The sequence below is a fragment of the Crocodylus siamensis genome, chromosome 3, assembly GCF_052110815.1.
Source record: "Crocodylus siamensis isolate JL-2025a chromosome 3, ASM5211081v1, whole genome shotgun sequence".
Taxonomy (NCBI): domain Eukaryota; kingdom Metazoa; phylum Chordata; order Crocodylia; family Crocodylidae; genus Crocodylus; species Crocodylus siamensis.
In genome coordinates, this window is record NC_143397.1 from 20,913,052 (window position 1) to 20,938,473 (window position 25,422).

At 43.9% G+C, this 25,422-nt stretch overlaps 1 protein-coding gene and 1 pseudogene across 1 annotated transcript in view; both read right to left on the reverse strand.

Moving 5' to 3' along the window:
• The window catches only part of CCBE1 (collagen and calcium binding EGF domains 1), a 194,672-nt gene that overhangs the window by 96,973 nt on the left and 72,277 nt on the right, over positions 1-25,422 (reverse strand). The window lies entirely within an intron of this gene.
• LOC149868055 (uncharacterized) lies at positions 19,878-21,385 on the reverse strand (annotated as a pseudogene).

Sequence of the window (25,422 nt, forward strand, 5' to 3'; positions counted from 1 at the left end):
TTATAAATCTACCTGTGATCGGGGCTGATTTGAAAGTGTTTATGGGCCAGATTTGTAAAGATCTTTAGGGCCAAGTACAGACAGTCAAAAAGCCCAAAGCTGGATCAATTCCATCTTCAGGGGTTAGTCTAAGCTGCATAGATTGAACCGATAAGAAAATGAACAGACATTTACTTCTGATTCCAGAAATGCAGCCAGCAGTGGCCCAGGCCAGAAGCTGTGGGGACACTAAAGCACACCTTCCTGCTCGGCTGGAGCAGACAGATTGGACCAAGGCTAGCCTGCCCACCCTATGGGGAAGGCGCAAAGCATCTTGGGATGCTGAGGGATTATGAGTTATCTTTAATCTGAAGGAAATCTGGGACAGAAATTCAGCAAACTGATTTAACCTAAATCAATTAAGTCTGATACTACATTCATTCACCTTTATCTTCAACTAGTTTCAGACATTTTAAAAGTGGTTTATGTGCACTAAACTTCTGTTGTGTTACAGATCTGAACTGGTTTCCAATCATTTATACCAGTTTTTGTGGAACTTTTGGCTATAGCCTACACATCTAATTGTGGGGTCCCAATCCTTCAATTCAAATTGCCATTTCACTTCTATACTCTTAACATTTTAAAAACCTTTAATATAATGAAAGAGAATCATAGAATCATAGAAATTAAGAGCTGGAAGGGACCTCGAATGATCATTGAGTCCAACCCCCCTGCTCTGGGTAGGAAAACTGCTGAAATCAAATGATCCCAGCAAGGTGTCTGTCCAGTCTCCTCTTGAAGACTTCCAAGGTTGGGGACTGCACCACCTCCCTGGGAAGTCTATTCCAGATTCTGGACACCCTTACCGTAAAATCTGAATTTGAGATCTTGTATCACAGCTTGGAACTTAACTGTAATGCATAAGTTATTTAATTTTATATTTTGAAAGAGCCAGAAACTCAAAAGATATCATTAGATTTTCTTTTAAACAAGTCACTTCAATGCTTAACACATTCAATGATTATAATGAGTTCGGTTATAAACATATTTTTGCTACCACTAAAAATCAACTGGGCTGTCACTGACTGGTAAAATGACTATTAGGAATTCTCAGATATTTCCTCCACGCAGAAGGTCAAGCTCGGGAGATGAGCAGGCATGCTGAAGTTTCAGACTGGCTCCATCTGTTACAAATAAAGTTCTGTTTTGGCAGCCAAAATGCTGTAAGAATGGAAAAAAAAAAAGTCTGTCATCTGTGTTTACCACATGTAGAGCCTGATCTTACATGCAGTCAAGCACTCTCAGCTACCAATGTCAGATGGGGTTCAGTGGGGCTGTGTAGCCTTCAGAGCCCAAAGCAGAGTTCAAATTGCAGCTATTTCACAACTCGAAGAACCCTGCGAATCTAAGCACATTCACTGCAAACTCGGCTGCTTCACTGAGACCGAAACACACTGTGCCCTACAATTTACATCCTCCTCTTCCTCTTTAGCTTTACCCTTGGCTTCTGCTTTCAGCTTCACACTAGCTGAGATACCTGCGGTTACTGTGGTGTGCAGTGCAGGGCTGAAAAAAATGTGAAGACACTGATGCTGTTGTCATCTGTAACAACGGAAGACAAATCACCTTAACAAAAGTTCAAGCAGTTTACAAGTACACACCATTTATGTGGCTGGCCACAGCTGTACCTTGTCTTCAGACAACGATAAAGCAGGAGGCAGATTTTTAATAACAGAATGTGAGAAGATCTCGTATCAGCAAGGACAGGAGAAAATGAACTATAAAAACACTTCCCTCCCCAGCATTCCTTCCAAGTGATGATTAATGAAAGCAAATCATCTGCTATATTGCAATTATTAAGCATGACATACCAGGAAAAACCACATGTTTGCATAACAGAGGCAGCAAGGAAATAGCTTTCATCTGAAAAGTATCAAGCAGGACCTGGACTGGCAGTAAGAACAGACAGGGATCATCCCCTCTGGATGCTAATCATCCCTGTGTCTTAAAGACTGCTTTGTTTTAGATCTTTACCTTTGAAATACAGGACCAAGCCCATCACTTTTCTCCTCAAATTCATATTTTGCCTTTGACTTGAAACATTTTGATGCTTCTTTCAAGCATTCACTCATTATGTTTGAATCTTAAGATGGGGATCAAAACATAAACGAAACCACAACTTTCAGGAGAAGCACAGGTATTGTGTAAAAATCAAAGATGTGGTGAGAGCTGGAAATACACCACCTAATAACTTAGTGAAACTATAGTAACAAAACTAATACTTGCTTTGGTGAAATTCTAAGCCTATTAAATTCCTTAGAGGTGAAGCACCCTAATGAGAGGGAGAGCCAATGTGCAACATGCAACAATGACAAAAGCACCCAATAAATGCAGCAATATTACTACCTCTCAGCATTACAAATGGGCCAAAGAAGAACCTGCAATAAACACAACACACCCCAAAACTTTTGAGAGGCCATTAAAAGGAAGCGTGGGTCTAAACCCCGACTCTGGCTGAATTCTTTGCTTAGAATAATAAGTTTTATCACAAGGAAAACAGGGGAAAAAATGTTTTCTCCAAAACGTGCACAGCTCTGTACCACAGGGTTTCTTATCTCTATGAAAAATAATTACTCTAAAGAATATTCTTCAATAAAACCCCAGAGAACAAATTACAATGCTTCTCTAAAAAACTACTCTGGTTTTTCTCCTTTACAAAACTTTTTATGCATGGCTATCCTAGCAAGCCAACCAGCCAATAGAAATACTGCTTGATAGTTCATTTAGTATCACACACACTGGTTTTAGTTTTCTGGCACTTTTTATCAGTGTCTGTTTTCATTTTGGTGAAGTCCACTAAGGTTAACCATCAATCCCATACAGTAGTCTTCTTACATGAATTCCAGCCCCTAATTTGGACGATGTTAACTCATACAACGTTCACATCCATGTGCCCATTAATCAGCAATCTTTAGTATAAATGTTTCTATAAACATTATGCAGTACTGGTGAACAAACTGCGATTAAGTGTCCAGGAAGTATAGCTTGCATACAATAAAACAAGTATTTTAAACAGGAAGCAGTCAGTTTTTCATATCAGATATTAAGGTTGCAGAGATTTTTCAGAAACAATGTGATAAAAATAGTAACTGGAAAATCCTTGAATTTTTTATAATACACATATACTTTCTATAGTGCAGACAAAATTCCAAAGATGATGCTTTCTGACACTGTCAGACTTGCCTATTATACATTTATATATATTCATACATATGTATCTTACATTCTAGGAATCTTCAAATACCTCAAGAACGGGTACATGGTGTTTATTTTAAAATACATTAAGGCTATTTCTTCATTGTCTTTCAGGAATATCTGAAGAATTCTTGACACAGACTTTATGTAAGGATCTGATTCCACGAATATGCTCCCACAAGAAAGAAAGACAGACAGACTTCTTTGACTTTTTATAAAGGTTTATTAAGAGGAAAAAGGAGTAACAATCCAACAAAGTAATAAAACACTGCCCACAGACAGACAGAGCCTTGGGCTATGGCCTGCAAGCTCTGCCCTCATAGTCAGAAAAAACCAAAAACAGCTAGCCCAACACCAGTCTGCTCAGACCCCTGCCGGTACCCCAGGAAAGGGCAAGCAGTATCACAGCGCAAAGACTAAACGGATGCCCTTAATGCTGCAGAGCACCCTCTGAATGGCCCAGCATGCCTGGAAGGTGGGTATTGTCCACGGGAGGACTGCATGTTCAAATTCCAGTGTCAGGCACGCCCAGACCAAGAACTGAAAGAGTCTCAGGGCGTCATCAGAGCCGGCCCCAGCAAGGCGGTTCCTGTGGCTCTTGAGGATGGCCATCTTAGCCTGACCAAGCAAAAAGTTGGCTAGGCAGATGACACCCCCCTCTGCCGCCTGGCATGGGAGAGAAAACAAATAGATGATCTCCGAGAGGTCCAAGTCTAGTGCCTCAAACAAGGTGCCAAGGGCAGCAAAGAGAAAGAAAGAAAGGAAACAAAAAGAAACTAAACAAAAAGAAACAAAACTAAGTAAGTACAGGAAGATCACGAGCAAATAGAATATTGAGACGTAGATTTGGGTCTTAGTTCCTATGCGTTGGTTAAAATAAAAAGCCGAGTTCCCCATTTACTTCTGGTATAACTCCTTTCTCATCAATGAGGTTACACCAGGGAAGAATTTCCCTCTAAAGCCAAAGTATTATGAACAACAGATTTTTTGACAAAACACCACTTACTGTGAAAGCGATCAAATGAGTCCATATGGAGGCAAAAACTAATAAGGCTTTTTTAATAAAAAAAAAAAAGAAGAAAGAAAGAAAGCAGCATCCCACTGCTTAAGTATTTCAAAGAAACACTAAAGGAGTTTTTATTAACTTTCTTTTTTCACTCTTTAGAATACAGGCATTTCCAAACTGCCAAGGAAATGCAGTATCTTGTTCTCTAGCATTTAGATTTGGTAGCATCTAGTTCATTAATTTCCTTGCCCTAAATAATTCAGAGGACACAAATATTTGTTCTCATCGTCCTTACAACCAAGGGCCAGTTAATTGATGCTATGCATTTAATCTATGTCAGTCAAACTATTCTCTCATATTCTCATATTAATCATTCTCCTGATCACTACAGAAATGCTGAAAAGCTCCAAAATCTCTTCATAGGAAGAACATATATTCTCCAAGAGAGTTAATACTTCTGAAACTTCTGAGCACCTACAACTTCGACTGACTTGAAAGGAAAATTTGGGAGGGGGAGGAAGGAATAGTGAGAGAAGACTCACAGTTACAGCTTGAGAACTAGACTCTCTCAGGCTAAGTACAGGTAGTCAAGAAGCCCAAGGTGGAATTGATCCAATTTTTCTAGGTTTCTTAAAGCTGTGCAGATTGGACCGATAATGAACAGACCTCACATTCACTTTTCAGTTGGGAAAGAGAGACGGATGTTGGAAAAGAGAGACTGGTACGGGCCAGAAGGCAGACAGTGCTTGAGCAACCCACCCAGCACGCCAGTCATTGCTGAGCCCAGCCAAGTAGGGGCTATGCCTGATTGGCTGCCCAGCATCTGCCCACAAACCCCTGCTGTCCCCCAATGTGAGTGGGGGAAAGGAGTCCCCCATCCCAGGCTGCTTCCCCAAGCCTGGCATCTACCCACATGGGAAGAGCCCCACACCTAGGGGGTCTGCCCAGAGTCCTGGTCTTGCAGGGGTTGGGGGGGCCTGAGGGGAAATGGTTTTTTCCCACATTGCCTGCACATCCCAATTAACTGTTTTATTGCCTTTCCCTGAATGCAAGGTGGGGATGCCATTTCAGCAACAATGCTTTGGGCATTGTTAAGCTAAGCATGTCCCTAAGAAATTGGAACAGGAGTTGTGTATTTACCTATCTACACCACCCCGCAAAGCCAGGGGCAGGGGAGGGGCCCTGGTGCCATGGCTACACTCCAGGAAGGGAGTGGGGTGGGCCTGTCTGCCCTGTGCTGAAAGACAGAAAGCTTTTGAGCACCTGGGGCCCAGCGCTGCAAGTGGTCAGGGTTTGGTGATTCACCCTCCTCCAACTCCATCATCTGTACCCCTCCCCCCTGCCCAAACCCCTTTATGGGTTTCATGGCCACAGCAGCATAAGAGGGTTGTGCCCATGAGGGTGGCCAGCAGTGACAGTACAGCCTGGGTCCCTGTCACTTCTGCATGGAGTGGGGGCATACACTACCTTCCCAGGCTGCATGGTGTCCTCGTTTGGTGCATGACCCATTAGGTGGAGAGCACCAATGGTGACGCATAGGGGATGCACAGGGGTGGTGCACCCCCTGACAGCCAGTGTTCCCAGGCAGGCAAGAGCCAAAAGTGCCACCCAAGGAGTGGGGGTGCCAGGAGAAGCAGCTCCCCTCCATGGCCAATCACGCTCACCTGGGCAAGCCACTACCACTTACAGGTCAATGGGATCAGCTGCAGGGGACCTCCTCCCCCCAGACGTCGGGATGGGCCATAAGGGGACTGACTTGGGGCAGCGAGCCCAACTCAGGAGGCACCAGTCGCCCATGGAGAGCAGAGTTGGAACTCCAGGATAGGGTGCCAGTTTCTGTATTGTCGGAGCTTTCTCCCATCCCATGTGCCATGCTCCCTGCTCTTTGCCACGCCTCAGCGGAAGTCAAGTGGGCTCAGGTCCAGCTGCAGGTGCACCTTGGCTCCCACATCCTGTGATTTTGGGGACCAGCACCAATGGGGCCAATGCTTCATGGGTCAGATCCATCAGCTGTGGTCTTGCTCATTGGTCTCTGGGGACTGGCTCCTGGGCAACCAGTTGTCCCACCATCCCAGGGCCTTCCCGCAACTCCTCCTCCAGGAGGGTCCCTGCCAACAACTTCCCCCACCTCTCCCACCGCATGGAGCCAAAGCTGTGTAGGGTCTCAAAGGCCCTGTCCCTCACAAAAAAATGGGACAGCTCCTCGTAGAAAGGTATGGTTCATAGATTCATAGATTGGAAGGGACTGGAAGGAACCTTGCAAGATCATCAGGTCCAGCTCCCCTGCACTAGGCAGGAAAGACAACCAGGGTGACCCCAGCGAGGTCCAGGGTCCTGAAGATTTCCAGGGTAGGTGATTGCACCACCTCTGGAGGGAATTTATTCCACAGTCTGGACACCCTGGCTATGGAGAAGTTTTTCCTAGTGTTATGCCTAAAATGGTCTTCCAGGAGTTTGTGGCCATTACTCCTGGTTTTCCCCAAGGGTGCCCTGGTGAACAATTGCTCACCAAGCCCTTAATGTACTCCCCTGATGTAGCGGTAAGCTGCTACCAAGTCCCCTCTCAGCCTTCTCTTTTTCAGGCTGAAGAGGCCCAAGTCCCTCAGCTTTTTCTCGTATGGCTTGTCTTGCAAGTTTCTGATCATATAGGTGGCTCTTCTTTGGACTCTCTCAAGCTTTTCCACATCCTTATTGAAGTGCAGTGCCCAGAACTGGTTGCAGTACTCCATCTGCGGTCTTACCAATGCCAAGTAAAGTGGAAGAATCACCTTCTTGGTTTTGCTTGAGAAGCATCGATTGATGCACGCCAGTGTACTGTTTGCCCTGCTGGCTACAGCGTCGCACTGATGTTCATACTGTGGTCCATTATTACCCCTAAGTCTCTTTCAGTCATGGTGCTATCAGTTTGGCAAGTATGTTGGGAATTGTTCATTCCCAGATGGAGAACTTTACACTTCTCAATGTTGAACTTAATCTGGTTCTGATCTGCCGAACTTGCCAGGCTGTCTAGGTCGGCCTGTATCTGCAGCCTATCTTCAAGCGTGACCATGCTCCCTCATAACCTGGTGTCGTCCGCGAACTTGGTAAGTGGGCTTTTCACCCCCACATTCAAATCATTGATAAAGATGTTGAAAAGCACTGGACCAAGCACAGACCCCTGAGGGACACCACTGGCCACTTCTTGCCAGGATGACACAGATCCATTTATTAGCCTCTCTGGGTCCTACCCTGCAGCCAGTTTCCTACCCACCTAACTGTTGACCAGCTAAGCCCATAATCCTCCAGTTTCCTGTGAAAACATCACGGGATACCAGATCAAAGGTCGTTTGGAAGTCTAGGTATACAATGTCAACATCCTCTCTCTTACTCAGGTGGTGAGTTACCAGGTTGTAGAAGCAGATGAGATTGGTAAGACAAGACCTGCCTGCAACAAAGCCGTGCTGGCCGTCGTTCAGAATCCTACCTTCTGCATGCGTACCACACAGAGTCCTTGATTAATTTTTCCAGGATAGAAGTTAAGCTAACTGGCCTATAGTTGCCCTGGTCCTCTCTCCTCGCCTTCTTGAGGATGGGCACAAAATTGGCAGTGTCAATAGTGTGTATCTGTACTCAGGGGCGAACACCAAATTTCCCATTTAAGGGAATGTACATTTGGCATTTGTTCTGCAACATTTGTATAAAACAACAATTAAACAAATAGCATCTGTTTTCTACAAACAAACCTTTCAGTTTCTGTTTTCCTATAAGAACTGAGCAAAACAAAATACTATAGGCTCAAACCACTCTCTCAAAGTGGCTGTTTGTGCCCATTGTTTAGTCTCTGGTAGCTTTTTGGCCTGTTCACATTCAGTGTGATTTTTGTTAATGCTGTAATACATGCAAGTCTATTTCCATACTATATTTTAAGTCTCTAGATGCTTCATTTATGCATTGGAGGATTCTGCAGCCAGATTATCATTCCTCACATTCTCAATTCCAGGCATCTTTTAAACATAGGACAGCAGCACGCATGAACAAACATTTCACATTTTACTTCAGTCACACTAACTAGCAGCAGTGGAATACGTATCAGGCCTTTGCAAACTTATATATGAAAGATAAGTATAATTTTAATAATTCACGGAAGAAAAGCATACCATTCCCAGTCACCTTAGGCTTTTTTTTTTGAACATATATTAATTAGGTATTAACCAACAGCTGGTTATGTACTTCAGCTCCCCTATCATCTCTTTGCAATAAGCCATTTTTGATTTGGGGCACACAATCAAGCAGCATACATCCATGCTTCACTGTAAGGTCTATCTGATTTATGATATGAAATTAATATGGAAATTGTATAGCCAGTAAGGGTTGTAGATACATTTCTAGAATAGCTGAGTCTTAAAAAGGAGGCTGCAAAACTGTGCATCAGGTAATGAAATGTTATGATCCAAGGTTTGAGATCATCACAGTTGAGATCATCACTGTGGCGCACTTCATGGCCATTTTTTTCCTAATGAAGTTTCCAGAGTACCCAACACTTGGCATCACTGGGGATCTGTAAAAAGAATTTGCCTTTTCTATCTGCCCCCAGTGAAAAGCTGGGAGTCTGCCTCTCCTCTGATGGCAGAATGAACTTCAGGGCAGGGATGTTTCACTATAGTAGCATGGTCAAGGAGAGAGTTTGTCTTTGGCCGGTCTGCCTCGGAGGCTAAACTTGATTCTCCCTGCTCAGAGTAACAGAGAATATTCTTTGTAACAAATCTGGCCTCCAGCCTGTGTGACAGAGTCTACTGCAATCTTTTCAATATTTAAACCTAACTCCATAAATCTTCCTTTCTCAGTCCTCCTTCCCTGTAAACAGCTGTCTCAACAGCAGTGGAGGCTGTGTGTTACTTCAGACCTCTGTATCTGGGCTCCAAAAAGCTTCAGCTGCAGAAGATCTTCCTATACTTCATCCGGTAAAATATGCAACTGGATTTTTGTTCTGCGAGCACTGTAGGTCAGAGAACGTCTACTCCTGCTTGGTAGCACATCACCCAGAAACAGTTCTAATGATTTCAGTGCATCTATTCGTGGGGTAAAATACTAACGAAAGGGAAAGAGACCATTAGAACCTGGCCAGCCGAGGCAACCACAAAGGATACGTATTTCCCCTTGCACCTATTACTGATATCATGGGCATTTTGTGAATGGAAGGTTTTCCTAACACCAAATACTTAAACCCAGCTTTTAATAGTAAATAAGACTGATTGAAAGCCTAAGCATATCTTGCTCTCCTCCAGACCAGAGATTGGCTCTTTAAGGCAGTTTTACAGCATGGATTAGAGCCTCAAATGTGATAGGGGCTGCTGGCTGCTACCAGAAAGTAAATATTTACTACTCCTGCTTGGACCAAACCCTGAGCTCATTCCCAATTCTCTGTCTGTACTCAGACAAAATGAGCCTGGAATTTTGTAAAAAATGATCTTTGGCCTACAGGGGTTTCAATCTGAGCCCCACAGTACGACATGCTAAGAAGAGAAGGGCAGGCTATTACCTCACCTTTCCCCTACCTCTTTTACACCAGTTTGTGTCTCCAGGGGCTGCAGCTGTCTCTGGACTCCCCAGGGATAAACTGGCCCTGTGTATAGATATCAGGATTGAGCTCCATAGGAATAAAGCTGTTTCTTTTACTGAGCAACTTAAAAAAGGGCATGACCAATCAGCATTTCTTAGACTTTTCAGGACCTGAATAACACAATTAAGTTCCTGCTAACTCTTCTGGTGCCAAAACTAAATAAAGGGATAGTCTTCAATCTCTCCTCAGGTCTAACTCCCTGTTGCTAACCATCTGTATTTACTCCTCCTCTGGTCCTTTTCAATTTCAGCATGGGGTTTTTTTGTATTAGCATCAGTTCTGAGAGTTCAGTGCGCTCCGCTTCGGGCAAATACAGAGCAACAGACTGTCCTTGTCACGAGTTGCTCAAAATCTCAAAGAATAAAAGACAAGTGACAAGAAAGCTAACCAGCATTCAAGCACTTAACCAGAGCTCTGTAGCTTAGATTTCTGCTAATAACAATCTAAACTTCTCCTCCGTGCCTGCTTCTCTACATGACAGTTTACAAGCACTTAAACATGTGCTTCGCTTCAAGCATAAATTTTGTGCCATTTGAATCAAAGAATGAAGCAAACAAGATCTAAGTGCACGTGCTGCTATACAGGAATAATTGTTAGCCAACGCCTGAGTGCTAAGTTGAATTTTGATGTACCTTGTTTTAGGGTGAAGTTATATGTTACACTTAGACCATAATAACTCTGTGGAAGATTAAGCAATGTTTAAAGTTAGAACACACTGTGATCAATCGCACATGAAGGGTAAATACCGTTCCTTGCCTGCTCAGCTCTAACTTGCTGCTAGAAGACCGGGGAACAGATCCTGGCTTACAGCCATGCTCATCTGGGCTCTGTCTCTGCTCTGGGGCTGGTAGTGGTGCAGCAGTGCTGGAGAACTGCAAATTGCTCATTTTATCTCTGTGAAAAAACCTGAAGTTACCCTAACATGAGTTCGATAGCACAGCCCAGAGTTAACCCTCACCCAAAGCAGCAACTTTGAGATGCTCAGAGGACACTTAGCACAAGTTATCAAGTTTTAAAATGAGGACTCTCATGTTTTCAAGTGCCTGTAGTGTGTCTAAGAGTAATGTGTAACATTACTCTAAGTGACCCCAATACTATCAGCCAAAGCTTGATTATTGCTCAGTATGCTGGCTACCACCTTACCCTAAAAGTAGTTTCACTGAAATCAACAGAAATGCACGTGTAGCAAGTTAGGATATTAATACAACAGCTACACTGTGTCCCAGTTGGACATTCCCAAGCATTCGCCCTTCACCTGCTCCCAGCTGCATCCTCCAGACCCAAAACATATTGGTGAAGCTACTCAAGGATCATTTCTAGCAGGTGCTCTCAAGAGACCCACAACTTGAGAGAAACCACTGGCTACATCAGTGATTCTCAGCCTTTTTAGACTCAAGGCACCCTTCCACAACCTTTGTGAACTGAGCAATCCCCCATTTCAAAAACTAATTACTTTATTACAGTGCTTACTTCCTTGCAGAAAGGCCAGGCAGTGGGGGTGGGGCAATGGCCAAGCAAGGGCAAGCCTGAGCCAGCACTTGTCTCTACACCTGCTTATCTCCTCACACCTTGCAGCACTTGGCACCCTGGTTTAAAATCACTGGACTATCATCTCCGAAAGCTCACAGAGGTCAAATGAGGTTCCAAATGACCAAAGAAGTGCAAATATAGTGCCCATCTTTAAAAAGTGAGATGAGGGGTGTGGACGGCCAGCAGGGGGCGCTCCTGTACTGAGCCACCCACCTCACTGAGCCCATCCAACCTCCAGGCTCCCTGGGGCATCTCACATCCGGCAGGTGCCCTTCTTGGAGCACACCTGCAAGCCTGGGGGTAATGCTGCCACCACTCAAGAGTCCCAATGTGTTAGTGGCTCTGTTCCTCTTGAGGTACACAGGCTTTATAGACCTGAAGGGTGCTCGACCCACTGCAAGAACTTGGGGTGCTTCCTCTAGCCTGAAGCACAAAAAGTAGCCTCTCTTAGTCAGCCAGACCGAGGGGGCACAAGGGCATGCCTCTTCCAACAAGTCCAGCACACTTGGTACAGTGAAAAACTTTATTGGTTACAGATGGGAAGGCTTGGGGAAAGTTCACAGAATCATAGAAGTCGGGTTGAAGGGACCTTGTAGATCTTCAAGTCTGACCCCCTGCCTGGGCAGGAGAAAAACTGGGCTCAAATGACTCCAGCCAGGTAGGCATCAACCCTCTTCTTAAAGACCCCCAGGGTAGGAGCCAGCACCACTTCCCTTGGAAGTTGGTTCCAGCTCCTAGTGCCCTGACTGTGAAGTAGTTTTTGCAGACGTCTAATCTAAACCTCCTCTCCAACAACTTGTGGCCGTTATTCCCTGTCATGCCAGGGGGCGCTAGGGGAAACAGTGTCTCCCCCAAACCCTTCTGGTCCCCCCTAGTGAGCTTATAGACTGTCACCAGGTCCCCCCTCAGCCTTCTCTTGTGAAGGCTGAACAGGTTCAGCTCCCGCAGCCTTTCATCATAGGGTCTGCCCTGTTGTCCCCGGATCATGCGGGTGGCCCTCCTCTGGACCCTCTCAATGTTGTCCACATCCCTCCTGAAATGGGGTGCACAGAACTGGACACAGTACTCCAGCTGCGGCCTGACCAGTGTCACGTAGAGGGGGAGGATCACCTCCTTGGCCCTGCTAGAGATGCACCTGTGGATGCATGACAAGGTCCGGTTAGCCCTTCCCACCGTGACCTCGCATTGTCAGCCCATGTTCATCTTGGAGTCAATAATGACTCCAAGATCCCTTTCTGCCTCCGTGCTCTCAAGAAGGGAGTTTCCCATTCTATAAGTGTGCTGCTAGTTTCTACTGCCTAAGTGCAGCACCCTGCACTTGTCAGTATTGAAACGCATCCTGTTTATGTCAGCCCACTCCTGTAACCTATCCGGATCTTGCTGCAATCTTTCCCTCCCTACTAGTGTGCTCACCTCACCCCAAATTTTGGTATCATCAGCAAATTTAAACAGGGTGCTTTTCACCCTGTAGTCCAAATCGCTGATGAAGAAATTGAACAGCGCGGGCCCAAGGACCGAGCCCTGGGGGACTCCACTGCCCACTTCCCCCCAGGCTGAATATGACCCATCCACCACCACCCCCTGAGTACAACCCTTGAGCCAATCGGCAATCCATCTGACTGTGTAGGCATCAATGCCACAGTCGCCTAGTTTTTTAATGAGGATGGGGTGGGAGACGGTGTCAAAGGCCTTGCGAAGTCTAGAAAGACTACGTCCACAGCGACATCTGCATCCATTGCCTTTGTGACCTGATCATAAAAGGCAATCAGGTTCGTTTGACACGACCTGCCCTTAAGTTGCAGAATAGAGAAGTATTACAGAATAATTTCAGAGCAAACAGTGTGGCTAGTAGCCTTTGATCACGCATCTACTTTACAGCAAGCTATATATCTAGATAGGTTTCAGCAGTTTACTCACTTTAGCATCTTGAGAGAGAAAGAGCTGCAGATATTTCAGCTCCTGTGTGTGTTTTCATCCTGGTTGCTCTGCCCCATCTTCTGGGCAGTCTTAGCTTATATAGACCTTTTGACACCACCTCTGGGGGCCCAATGAAGGCCAGTAGTTGTTAGCTGCTAGCCAACCAATTTGAAAAGCATCATTGCTACCTGGTGGAGTGAAAGGGGCTCCCAGCCCTGCCCCCCCCCCCTTGCAGGCCATAAGGTCTCTGCTTAGAACAAGAGAGGAAGATTCACCTCCCCTCTCACTCGGTCCAGGTCACGTAGGGTGATCTGGTTCCTTAGCACCTGGAGTAATAGACAGGTAAGACAACAAAGATAGGGGAAAAAAGACTAGCAGGAGAGACAGGGAAGAGACTGGGGATGGAAAGCCCCCACAAGGGAAATCCAGAGAATACAGACCAATCAGTCTACCTTTGATATCAAGAAAGAACTGTGAATATATCAAACGGTTGATTTGTAAGCACCTGCAGGATAACAAAGCGATAAAGAACAGCCAACATGGATTTGTCAAGAGCAAGTCATGCCTAACCAATCTGATTTCCTTCTATGACAAGGTGACAGGTCCCAGGGAACTGGAAGCAGGTGAAGGTACTGACATACCTTAACTTTTGTAAGGCTCGATGACTGGCAAGGCTGTAGTACTGAAGAAAAGGATCTGGAAATTATAGTGGACTGCAAGCTGAATTTTGTAATATTTTTGCAAAAAATCTAATAGCATATTTGGGTATATTAATAAAAATATCATATGAAAATAATAAGAAGTGATTTTTCACTCTAGTGAAACCTCACGTAGAGAACTGTGTTTGGGAAATGTACCTCAATGAAGATGTGGACAAATTGGAAAAAGTCAGGAGGAGAGCAACAAAGATGATCACAGGTCAAAAATGATGCATGAGGAAAGGTTGGAAGATTATTTAGTTTGGACAAGAGAAGATTGAGGGGGATCTGATAACAGTATGCAAATACAAAAAGGGCTATAATAAAGGAAGATGTTGATCTGTTATACTTCACAAGCAGAAGGAACAGGACAAGTACTCCTGGCTTTAAACTATAACAATGGAGAATTAGGTTAGATTAAGAAGAATTTTTGAACTAGCGGGTGCTTAAGCACTGGAACAGACTAAAGAATTTGTGGAATCCCAGTCACTAGCTTTTAAGTGGAAGTCAGACAAACGTTTGCCTGGGATGTTTTAGATGAGGATGATCCTGCCTTAAGCAGGAGGCTGAACTAGAATACCTCCCGAGTCCCTTCAAACCCTATTTATCTACCATTCTACCAGCAAACAAGAAATCCATTTGATGAGATGGAAGAATTAATTCCATTTTCTGGCAATTTTGAGGTTTCAAAATGTGTTTTCACACACTGGAACAAAAACAAACCCTTTCAAATAGTGTCACAAAAGCAGGACCACATCAAAATCCCCATTTTTGCCTCAAACCCTCAGCCGCTCAGTTCCAAGGAACGCTCACTGCATTGCCCCCTCCTTCAACTCTCCCCTTAAAACTCTCCTTTGCCATAATGCCTACAAAGAACTTGACCGCACTGAAAGCATTGTCTATTTTACTACCTACTCATCTCAATGTTTCCTTCCACTCCTGCTGTTTTTCTGTATCCATCTGTTGACCTTCATGAAAGACCATAAATACTTTGGTTCAGGGGGATAGGCGAGTGTGTGCCAGTGCTTGTAGCACTGTGGGTCCTTGGTCTGTGACAGGCTCTTAAGTGCTATGGTAATAAAAAAAGCCACAGCCGTCAGCAATACAGAATTCGAAGCGTCTCTCTCCCTCTTCCTCACCAGTTTCTTCATTTATCAGCATAAGCACAAAGAAGTTTTTAAAAATCAGGGTGGAAAATTGGAGAAGACTCAACTTCTTGATCACAAATGCTGGCATTTTGATGTTTTTACTGAACTTTCAATTTTAAACCAAAAAGTAATAAAGCACACCAACAAGACATTTCCACAGGTTTTTTTTTAAATGTATAACATTAATTCAGACTCATATCTGAACATCGCTGAATATAATTCAGCTGAAGCAGTATTATTATAGCTGTCAAGAATTAGACATTTTATAGAAGCTGGAACCAATTGATAGTTACAATGAAAGAGAAACCTCTGTATAGATGGCTCAGGATTTCCTGTTATTGCAGATTGATTTTTGTGATGTAAGACTAGCATAATTTTTTTTTCAATAATTAAACACATGTGAAGTAGCATTCTTTCCAGTCCACAACAATGACTTTCCTAGCATTGTTTTGACAATGTTTTCAAGTGAAACATTTTATAAGAAACATTGATATAAATAAGTTAGTTTCTCAATGTCATGTGTCCACAATAATCTCACAGAACACTTTTTTTTTAAGGAAAGATGTTATTTAAGAAATGTCAAAACATGCAACTCCTTGTAAACCTATATATGTTGATCTATGTTAATTGGCTGAGATCATTTAGACTGACTTCCAAATGTACTCTTGGTGCAAAACAGATTAATATAAAATAAGCCATTTTGTAACTTAAGCCTCAGAAATATTCTACTGTGCTAAACAAAAGAATGTAAGCATGACTATCGCTTCACTCTAAGGATGTGCTCTAGTACATGACAAAGGTAGACCTCTGCTCCACCAGGGAAATGCAGTTATAAAATGATTGCTTTTGATCGGAAAAATGTGTCAGTGTTTATTACTGTCTGAAAATGCAGTATGGTTCCATTCCAAAGTGCACTAAAGTTAATGGCGGTTCTTCATATAGGTTAATGTGTCTTATAGGAAGAAATGCATCATCAAGAACATAGAGACATTAAAGACAAAACAAAATAAAACAAAACAAAAAGGTTTTATAACCACTATTTAAAAATGGTTTAAAACTAAGAAAGAAAACTGTAGCTTGACAAACAAGATTTAGAGCCAGACTCAATGATACTAACCTCTACCTGACTCAAGAAGTCTATGGGCCAACGAGAGGCAAAGCGCTGCTCGACCTGGTACTGGCTACGGGGGACGACCTAATCGGCGACCTAGTGACTGATGGGAAGCTGGGTGACAGCGACCACGAGCTGATCACCTTCACCATCCGCCATAAAGCTGGCAAGTCAGTCAGCAGCACAGAAGTCCTTGACTTCAGAAAAGCCGACTTTGACAAGCTCAGGAGGCTTGTCGGTCAGGCCCTCAGGGACCATGACCCCAGGGAGATGGGAGTTCAAGAAGAGTGGTTGCTTCTCAAGGAAGCGATCCTCAATGCACAAGCTAAATCTATTCCAACACAGAGGAAAGGCAGCAAGAAGGCACAGCAGCCCTCCTGGCTCTCCAGGGACCTAGCGGACCTCCTGCAGCTAAAGAGGAAAGCCTACAAAGGATGGAGGACGGGATTTACCTCGAAGGAGGAATATTCTGCACTGGTCCAGTCCTGCAGGGAGCAAACCAGGAAAGCCAAGGCTGCAACTGAACTCCAACTAGCTTCAAGCATCAAGGAAAACAAAAAGTCCTTTTTCAGATATGTGGGGAGCCGGAGGAAAAGCAAGGGCAATGTTGGACCCCTGCTAAACCAGATGGGGCAACTGACAACTGACGTCCAGGAAAAAGCCAACCTATTAAATAGGTACTTTGCGTCCGTCTTTCATCAGTCCCATGGGACGCCCATGCCTGCTATGGGACAGGGAGATCCGGGTGATGGAGATCCCCTACCCTCCATAAATGCTGACCTTGTGAAGGAACACCTTGAGAAGCTGGATACCTTCAAGTCAGCCGGCCCTGACAATCTGTACCCCAGGGTACTCAAGGAGCTGGCAAGTGTCACAGCCCAGCCCCTGGCACGGATCTTTGAAAACTCCTGGCGCTCTGGTGTAGTGCCCGAAGACTGGAAGAAGGCCAATGTGGTGCCGATGTTCAAGAAAGGGAGGAGAGTGGATCCGGCTAACTACAGGCCCATCAGCCTGACTGCTATCCTGGGGAAGATCTTAGAAAAGTTTATTAAGGAGGCCACCCTTGATGGACTGGCCCAGGCTAACATCCTAAGCGATAGCCAGCACGGGTTTGTTGCGGGTAGGTCTTGTTTGACCAATCTCATTTCCTTCTATGACCAGGTGACCTATCACCTGGACAAGGGGAGAAGAGATTGATGTCATATATCTTGACTTCAAAAAAGCTTTTGATCTGGTATCCCATGATCACTTCCTTATAGGCTCAGCAGTGCTACGTTGGATAGCACTACAGAAGAAAGAGACCTGGGGGTCATCATTGACCACAAGATGAACATGAGCCTGCAGTGCGATGCTGCGGCTAGTAAAGCGATCAAAATGCTGGCTTGCATCCATAGATGCTTCTCGAGCAAATCCCAGGACGTCATTCTCCCCTTGTACTTGGCCTTGGTGAGGCCGCAGCTGGAGTACTGCATCCAGTTTTGGGCTCCACAATTCAAAAAGGATGTGGAGAAGCTTGAGAGAGTCCAGAGGAGAGCCACGTGCATGATCAGAGGTCAGGAAAACAGATCTTACGATGACAGGCTGAGAGCCACGGGACTCTTTAACCAGGAAAAGCGCAGGCTCAGGGGTGATCTGATGGCCACCTATAAGTTTATCAGGGGTGACCACCAGGATCTGGGGGAACGTTTGTTCACCAGAGCGCCCCAAGGGATGACGAGGTCGAACGGTCACAAACTCCTGCAAGACCGTTTCAGGCTGGACCGAGCCCCCAAGGTCTGAAACAGCCTGCCATCGGAGGTGGTTCAAGCACCTACATTGAACACCTTCAAGAGTAAATTGGATGCTTATCTTGCTGGGATCCTATGACCCCAGCTGACTTTCTGCCCTTTGGGCAGGGGGCTGGACTCGATGATCTCCCGAGGTCCCTTCCAGCCCTAATGTCTCCAAAATGTTTAGTCAGGGCAGGTAGCTATAATTTACCTGAATCTACTACAATGAATCCAAACTGCCTCCACAAGATGCATGCTGCACTTCAAAAAAAAGAAAAGAAATGCATGTATAAAAAAGAAGAGACAAGAAAAAGCATGGAATCTGATTTGAGAAAATAATTACAAAGTTCAATTGCAAGCATATGTGCTCAACTCTCACTCTGAAGACCACAGTCATCATAATTAATTTTAAGCATGCACTAAGGAATCGAGTTTACATGGGTTTTATTATAAATGGAGCAAGGAAATGAACCAGGTACACAGCAGAACTACTTTTGCACCAACATTCATCAATCATTCATTAAAGCCCCTTCTAGCTGGCTTACCTCCTGTTTTGAAAATTTACCAACAAAGCAGAACCAGAAATTGTTTGCTGAGGCCAAACTGGAGAGACACAAAGGAATTCTGACATGAGGTGATCTCATAAAGGAAGATATTTTCATTCCATTCGCAGGGCTATTATCCAAATACTGCCAAGCTGAAATTTCAGTTTTATTCTTTACGTATGTTCAGCTGAAAAAGCATATTAGAAACAGCATGCAACTCAGCACTGCTATTACTTATATTGCATTATAGGTGCATAAGTCCCTTTATAATATAGGTGACAAATTCCCTGCACCAAACAACATACGATTCAAGTACGGAGGAAAACCACAAAGTAAACTCAGGAGAACAGCAACGAGCTTATTAACTTAGCGTTCACCAGGCCTCCAAGTTAGACCTATAATCCACTGGATGACAGAGCTGCAGAATTAAGAGTTGGCTAAGCAGCCCCATGATGATATAAAAATAACAGATACAGTTATAAGGTGTTGGCTCGCCATGGATATGCTATGAAAGGGACACACTAACATGGTTTCTGCTGAAGGATAATTGTGCCCCTTCCACCTTTCCAAAGTCTTTGAGGGATTCTACAAAACGATGGATAAAGGGGAATTGATGGTTATAATTTATATGGATTATTTAAAGGCTTTCCATAAAGTCCTTCACAAGAAGCTGTTAAAGTAACTAAGTAGCCATAGGGTGAGGGATAAAGTCTTGGCCTAGATCAGAAACTGGGAAAGGGGGAAAAAAAGCCCCTCCAAAAAACCAAACACACAAAGAGTTGCCAGCTTCAACTCATAGGAATTTAATGTTGGGCAGTGATCTATATTACCTGCTGATAGGGATCTGTGTTTATTCATTACTCAGGAGGAAGCAATGAAAAGTAAGGTGACAATATATGCATAGGGCAAAGTATTTAGGACAGTTATTTCCAGAGGGCATTGTGAAGCACTTCAAAGAGGTCTAAGAAAGCAGAGAGACTGGATATGTAGGGACCTGCCTAAACCATGGAGGGACAAAGGGATTTTCACAGGCTGCTCGCAGCGCACAGATCCGATTTTGTGGTCTTTTTGCAGTAAGCCCTCTCTCGCTGATGATTGGCTGTGAGGCAAAAACCGTATAGCAAAGTCCACAGAAACATCAGATAAATTACCATGTTATTATGAATCTAAGCATTACATTTAAATATAAATTTTAATATATTATGAATATAAATTTATACACAATATGAATTGTAACTAATATCATCATACTTTATTATTAGAGTTCTACAAAAAGTTTAGTAATACTGAATAAGTTAACCTTGACAGAAACAATTCATGTTAGTTGTTAAATGTTAGCATACAGCATCCACCAGCAGTTGCAGCTGACATCCTCTGTCTCTGCGGTGTGAACACTTGTCCATACAATGAGATCATACGTTCTGCTCCCACTGAATTGGTTGCAATGGTAAGGCAGCATTTTGCCAACTTGTAGAGCTATGGAAACCAATCAGAAACAGGCACCCAAAACACAGTCACAGTCAAAGGCATCTGGTACTTCTTGACAAAGTTCACATAAGCAGCATGTTGCACATCATGCTCTTTCTCCCATCCAGGGATTGATTTCAGTAGTTGAGGGTCAAAATTCAGAAAAGGCACCTGATTGGGGTAAAAAATTCAAACAGCACTAAAAAAGGAGGCAGTCAGTTGTTTAAACCACAGTGGTAGTGACTGATCGTACTTATAGTACAGATACAACTTTGCAGCTATTGCCTGGAACAGTTCTTGTCTTCACTGGTTTTCACGCTAACAGTTTGAAAGTTGTTGTGATGCCATGTCTTTGACCCAACTTACCAAATGCATCAGCTTGTTGTGTGCTTGGTGGATCAAAGCCCATTGACTTTCAAACCATATTAGAAGCTCCGTGAACCAGATCTCATTTTAAGCCACAAACTTAACTTGATCTTCAATGTCACCCTGTCAAGAGATTGCTAGTTTAAGCATGCATCGTATGCTGGATGTGATTTCAAGCTTCTCGCACACAAATTGCTGATAGTACTTGATATTCTTTGTGTAGCAACAAACTGGGTTAAACCACAAAGTCCACCTCGTAAGCACTAGGCCTGGTGGAAGTGACATGATCGCATGTAGATCCCCTTTGATTGATCATGGATTCCCTATATCAAAGCTTATGGCCTGAACACATTTGAATACTTTTTTAAAAACAGGAAACCAGACTACCCACTTCAGGAAAACACTCGTGCCAGATGTCACTTATTAAAGAACGGATGTGTGTATTGCAGGTGACATGAACTGCACTGGGCATTATTCCATGGACCACATCAGAGAAAGCTTTGCACATATACACCGGCATTATCAAACAAAAATTCTGAGATCCTATTAAATTCTAAGTCATAGTTTATAACAGCCTTCACTACAGCTTGTGCCACGGTAGAAAAATTGATAGATGCAAGATAAAAGTGCTCGGTCTGAGAAACAGGCAGGACACAGTCTGTTCAGCTCCCATATACAAATAAAATGTGCAGTACATAATTATCTTGGGCATCTGTTGCTTCATCTGCTACAATTAAGATAGATTCATAATCTGTCAATGCAGATTTGTAGCCTGAACATGCAAAGCAATTACTCCTGGTACATAATTTTGGTGAAGCTTGTTCGCACATGGAAAACTGCCAGCATTTGGCACGTTTGTACAAATAGTCCCTTAATCTAGGGTTATCAATTTTCTCCAGAGGAATATTGGCGGCCGTGAATGTCTCCACTAGTGTGAATGTAGCTTCTCTTCTCATCAAACTGCTTTCACTGGTTCTTTTAAAGACTGTGGACATAGCTGCTTGTTTCTTGCTCTAACCTTCAGCCTCTGTAGCAGCTTTTCACTTTATATATGCAATTCAGACTCTATTGGTGATCAAGGCTGTTTTTCCTTGACACATCCAAAGTCACGTTGCATGATGAACACAACAATTTACCACCATCTGAATGCAGTGTGCCCGGGTTGCTCCTGGCTCCCTGCGCCCAGGCTGGTCTGTCATGAAGCTGCTAAGGCAGTGCCACACAGAGTGCCCCCTCCGCCCCGAGAAGAAACTCTCAGGAGGCAACACGAAATACAAAGTGAGAACCCATGATACTGCTTTAAAATAATCATAAGAAAGCCAGAGAAATATAGGGGAAGGCATTCAGGCAAGCACAAGAAATCCAGATATACAACAGAACAGAAGGAGATTACAGCACTTGGATTTTAAGCATCTGGCTCCCTAAAACAGACAGCCTGGCAATACAGCTGCAGCAGCACAAACATGCCACACATGGCAACAGCTGCTAAACCAGGGGCAGGCAATTATTTTGGGCGGAGGGCCACTTACTGAGATTTGGCAAGCCATCGAGGGCCACATGACAGGCAGCCAGGGGCAGATAAATATGAATTTTCTAAATTTTTTAGGGGCCCTGCAGGCTGGATAGAATGGCCTGGTGGGCCGCATCTGGCCCACAGACTGCATTTTGCCCACCTCTGTGCTAAACTCATTAGATTCCAGGGCTTGAGGAAGAGGAACACTGTATCTCCTTCCAAAATCACCCCTCAGACTATATCCTCTCTGCCCCCAAAAGAGAACAGTCAATCTGCTTGCTCATCTCCCACCCAAATGGCATTCACAACTTGCTAGAGATATCTAGCTAAATAAAGAGTCATTTCAGGACATCTGATCAAAAAACACATGGCTCAGTGTTACCCAGGCTTTTGTCAAGCAGAGGTATATGAAGTTGTTCAGAGCTATCCAATTTTTGATTGGATGCGTCTCCAATTATGCACTGGATTTAATTTGATTTTCTGGTGTATTACCATGCAATCTTATGCATACTTAGGGCACTGCACAAATACTAAGTTACAGAAGAGCAATGTTTATGGCAGACAGGGTGGATAACCTATCTTCCAAAAAGGTATTTTCACCACCACAGCAGTGCAAAGCAGTCAGAGCAGGGCTAAAATATCAGTTCTCTGCCATGTCTGGCTTCCTCAGATATCACAGCTCACAAACACAACCATAGGAGGTTTCAGAGGATAACAGCAATTTACAGGACTTCTAAAACATTGTAATTCCCTATGGGAAATAAATGGTCTTCAGTATTTGCAGGTACAAATCTGTATGGGTAAGTACAGGCCCTGTGGACATAAGCTCTTCTCTAGATTTATAAACAGTTCTTTTCCTCAGCAAAAATAGGGGTATATTCTCTTAGGATCTTCTGAAAAATGGTCCCTAACTGTGTAAAATGAAACCAGAATACAGAATCATACATAAATTGGAAATGGAGACATTGTGGCAGGGAGTTCTGTATTGTAATTCCTTTCACCAAATAAATGTTAGTATACAGACAGGCAAGGTTCTTTGGGTAGATGTGATATCTCAGACCGACTGAATAGTTAGCTATTTAGTCCATCTAATAAAAGATATCACTTAACTACTTAGCGGGTCTAATAAAAGGTATCACATCTACCCAAAGAATGTTGCCTGCCTATGTTCTTAGGCTTAGACCAACACACCTACAACCAACAGCCCAATATGCAGAAAGGATAGTTACAAAACGTGCAGAGGAAAAGTTGTTCAGATGGACATATGCAGTTTTTCAGAAGGGCATTTAGTACAACAACAATAGAAGCTGTTCCAGTTTAGCGAATAAAACCACAGTTATTGAATACCACAGTTCCCACCACTCCCACTACTTGTGCATAAGTAGTGTTGTATTTTACTCAGCTTGGTGTCAATTATACTGCCTTCATGTAAGCACAATGCAGCCAAGTGTTTGCTATAACTTGAAATTTCTTAACTTTATTGTGGTTGAAGCCTCAACATCAACATATTTTCTGGCAATGTTTTTTTGTTTCAAATACTGGTTAGTAAAAAGCAAAGCATTATATAACGTGAAATGCATCTCTGGAAAGGGAATGAAAACAAAGCCACTGTCATGGGATGTGCTGAAACCCACAAAGCATGAAGGCAGGAAAGGATTAATTCACTCATTACCCCAGGGAGTATTAGTGGTAGAGCAGGTAAGCCAGAACTGCAGCTACTGCTATAAGGATCTTTAGATAGCACAGTGATATGTGCAGTATACAGAAAAAAAGGATAGGACTTTTGTAGGCAGAGGCAGCTAGGGAAGGAGTCAGGCAATTCCACATAGGCCAAGTCAATAAAAGAGCGATGCTTATTGCCTCTTTGGACGTAATGGCATTTTCACTGGGGCTAATGAAAGTAAACCCATCCCCTTTTTATTTCTAAATCCATAAGTCCATGATTTTGGCTAATTAATATATGGCAAACATGTGATTACAAACCTTTGCAGATTTTATAATATGAATTTTCCAGTTAGCTAACAAGATGAGCAGTATAAATTTGTCAGATGGTGAATGATAGCATTTGTGTTGTGTGCCAGCTTTTTTGTGTTCTCTTAAGATCAGAGCTTCTAAGATACTGGGCACGTCTACATGAGATGCTAACTGCGCAGTGGCCTAATAGCACTGTGCAGTAGTGTGCCAGGTAAAAACCATGCTAACCCATTACTGCACAGTAGCATAAGGCTACATTTGTTTAGGCTGGCAACATTCTTTGGGTAGACGTGATGTCTTTCATTAGACCAACTAAATAGTTAAGCAATTTCTTGGGCGCTTCCAGGAAAAAACGAAACTCACCACCAAGGACATCCATGACCTTCAGTTTGCGGATGATTGCTGTGTGATGGCTCACTCTGCACAGGATGTGCAAGTGGCCTTAGATGGCTTCAACACTTTGTATAAGAAACTTGGCCTGTACCTGAATGTCACCAAGACAAAGGTTCTCCACCAACCCTCCCCAGGCCAGCTGAACATCCCTTGCACTGTCTATGTAGACAGGGCGGCTCTGGAGTACGTGGAGCACTTTTTGTATCTTGGCAGCCACCTATCTCACTGGGCTACCATCAGTGAAGAAGTCCAGCACCACATCAACTGCACAAGTGCCGCCTTCTTCAAGCTGTGACAATATGTCTTTGAAAAATAGAGCCCTTCAGAAGTTGACAAAGGTCCTGGTTTACAAAGCTGTCATGTTGACCACCCTCCTCTACTGCAGTGAAACCTGGACTGTCTACCAACACCACATTAAGACCTTCGAGAGCTTTCACCAGCAGTGCTTGTGTCAAATCCTGGGATCAAATGGGAGGACTGCTGGACCAGCATGAGCATCCTCCATGAAGCTGTGTCCACCAGCATCAAAGGCTTTCTCTCTTGACAAATCAACTCCAATGGATGGGCCACCGCATCCAGATGTCTGAGGACTGCCTTCCTCCCTCACCAGATTCTCTTCTCCAAGCTCTCCATTAGCCAATGCTCAAAGAGCGGCCAAAGGAAATGGTACAAAGACAAGCTCAAGGTCTCTCTCAAGCACGGAGGCATCAACACCAACAGTTGGGAGGAGCAAGCTGCTGACCATTCAGCGTGGTGCCACCTAGTCCACCCAGGCACATGCCATTTCGAGGCCCAATGTCCCAGGGTGGGACAGCGGTAGCAGGGGAAGGAGAAGGAGACTGACCCAGGGCTGTGAATCCCACTGCCCCACGCAACAACATGCCCCCATTGCCAAAGAATGTGTGCATCCAGAATTGGGCTCCTCAGTCATCTGAGGACCCATCAAGCCTGACGGATGTCATCCTCAACTTCAAGGGACTGCCACCACCCCTGGATTAGACTACTGTGCAGTTAACGTGCAAAAATACTCATACACCAGCACTACTGTGCAGTAGCATGAGTAACTGTGCAGTGATTTAGTATTTGGTTATCCAAGTACTAAACTTAATGTGCAGCAACTATGGCATATTAATGAATGTGTAGACACACCCA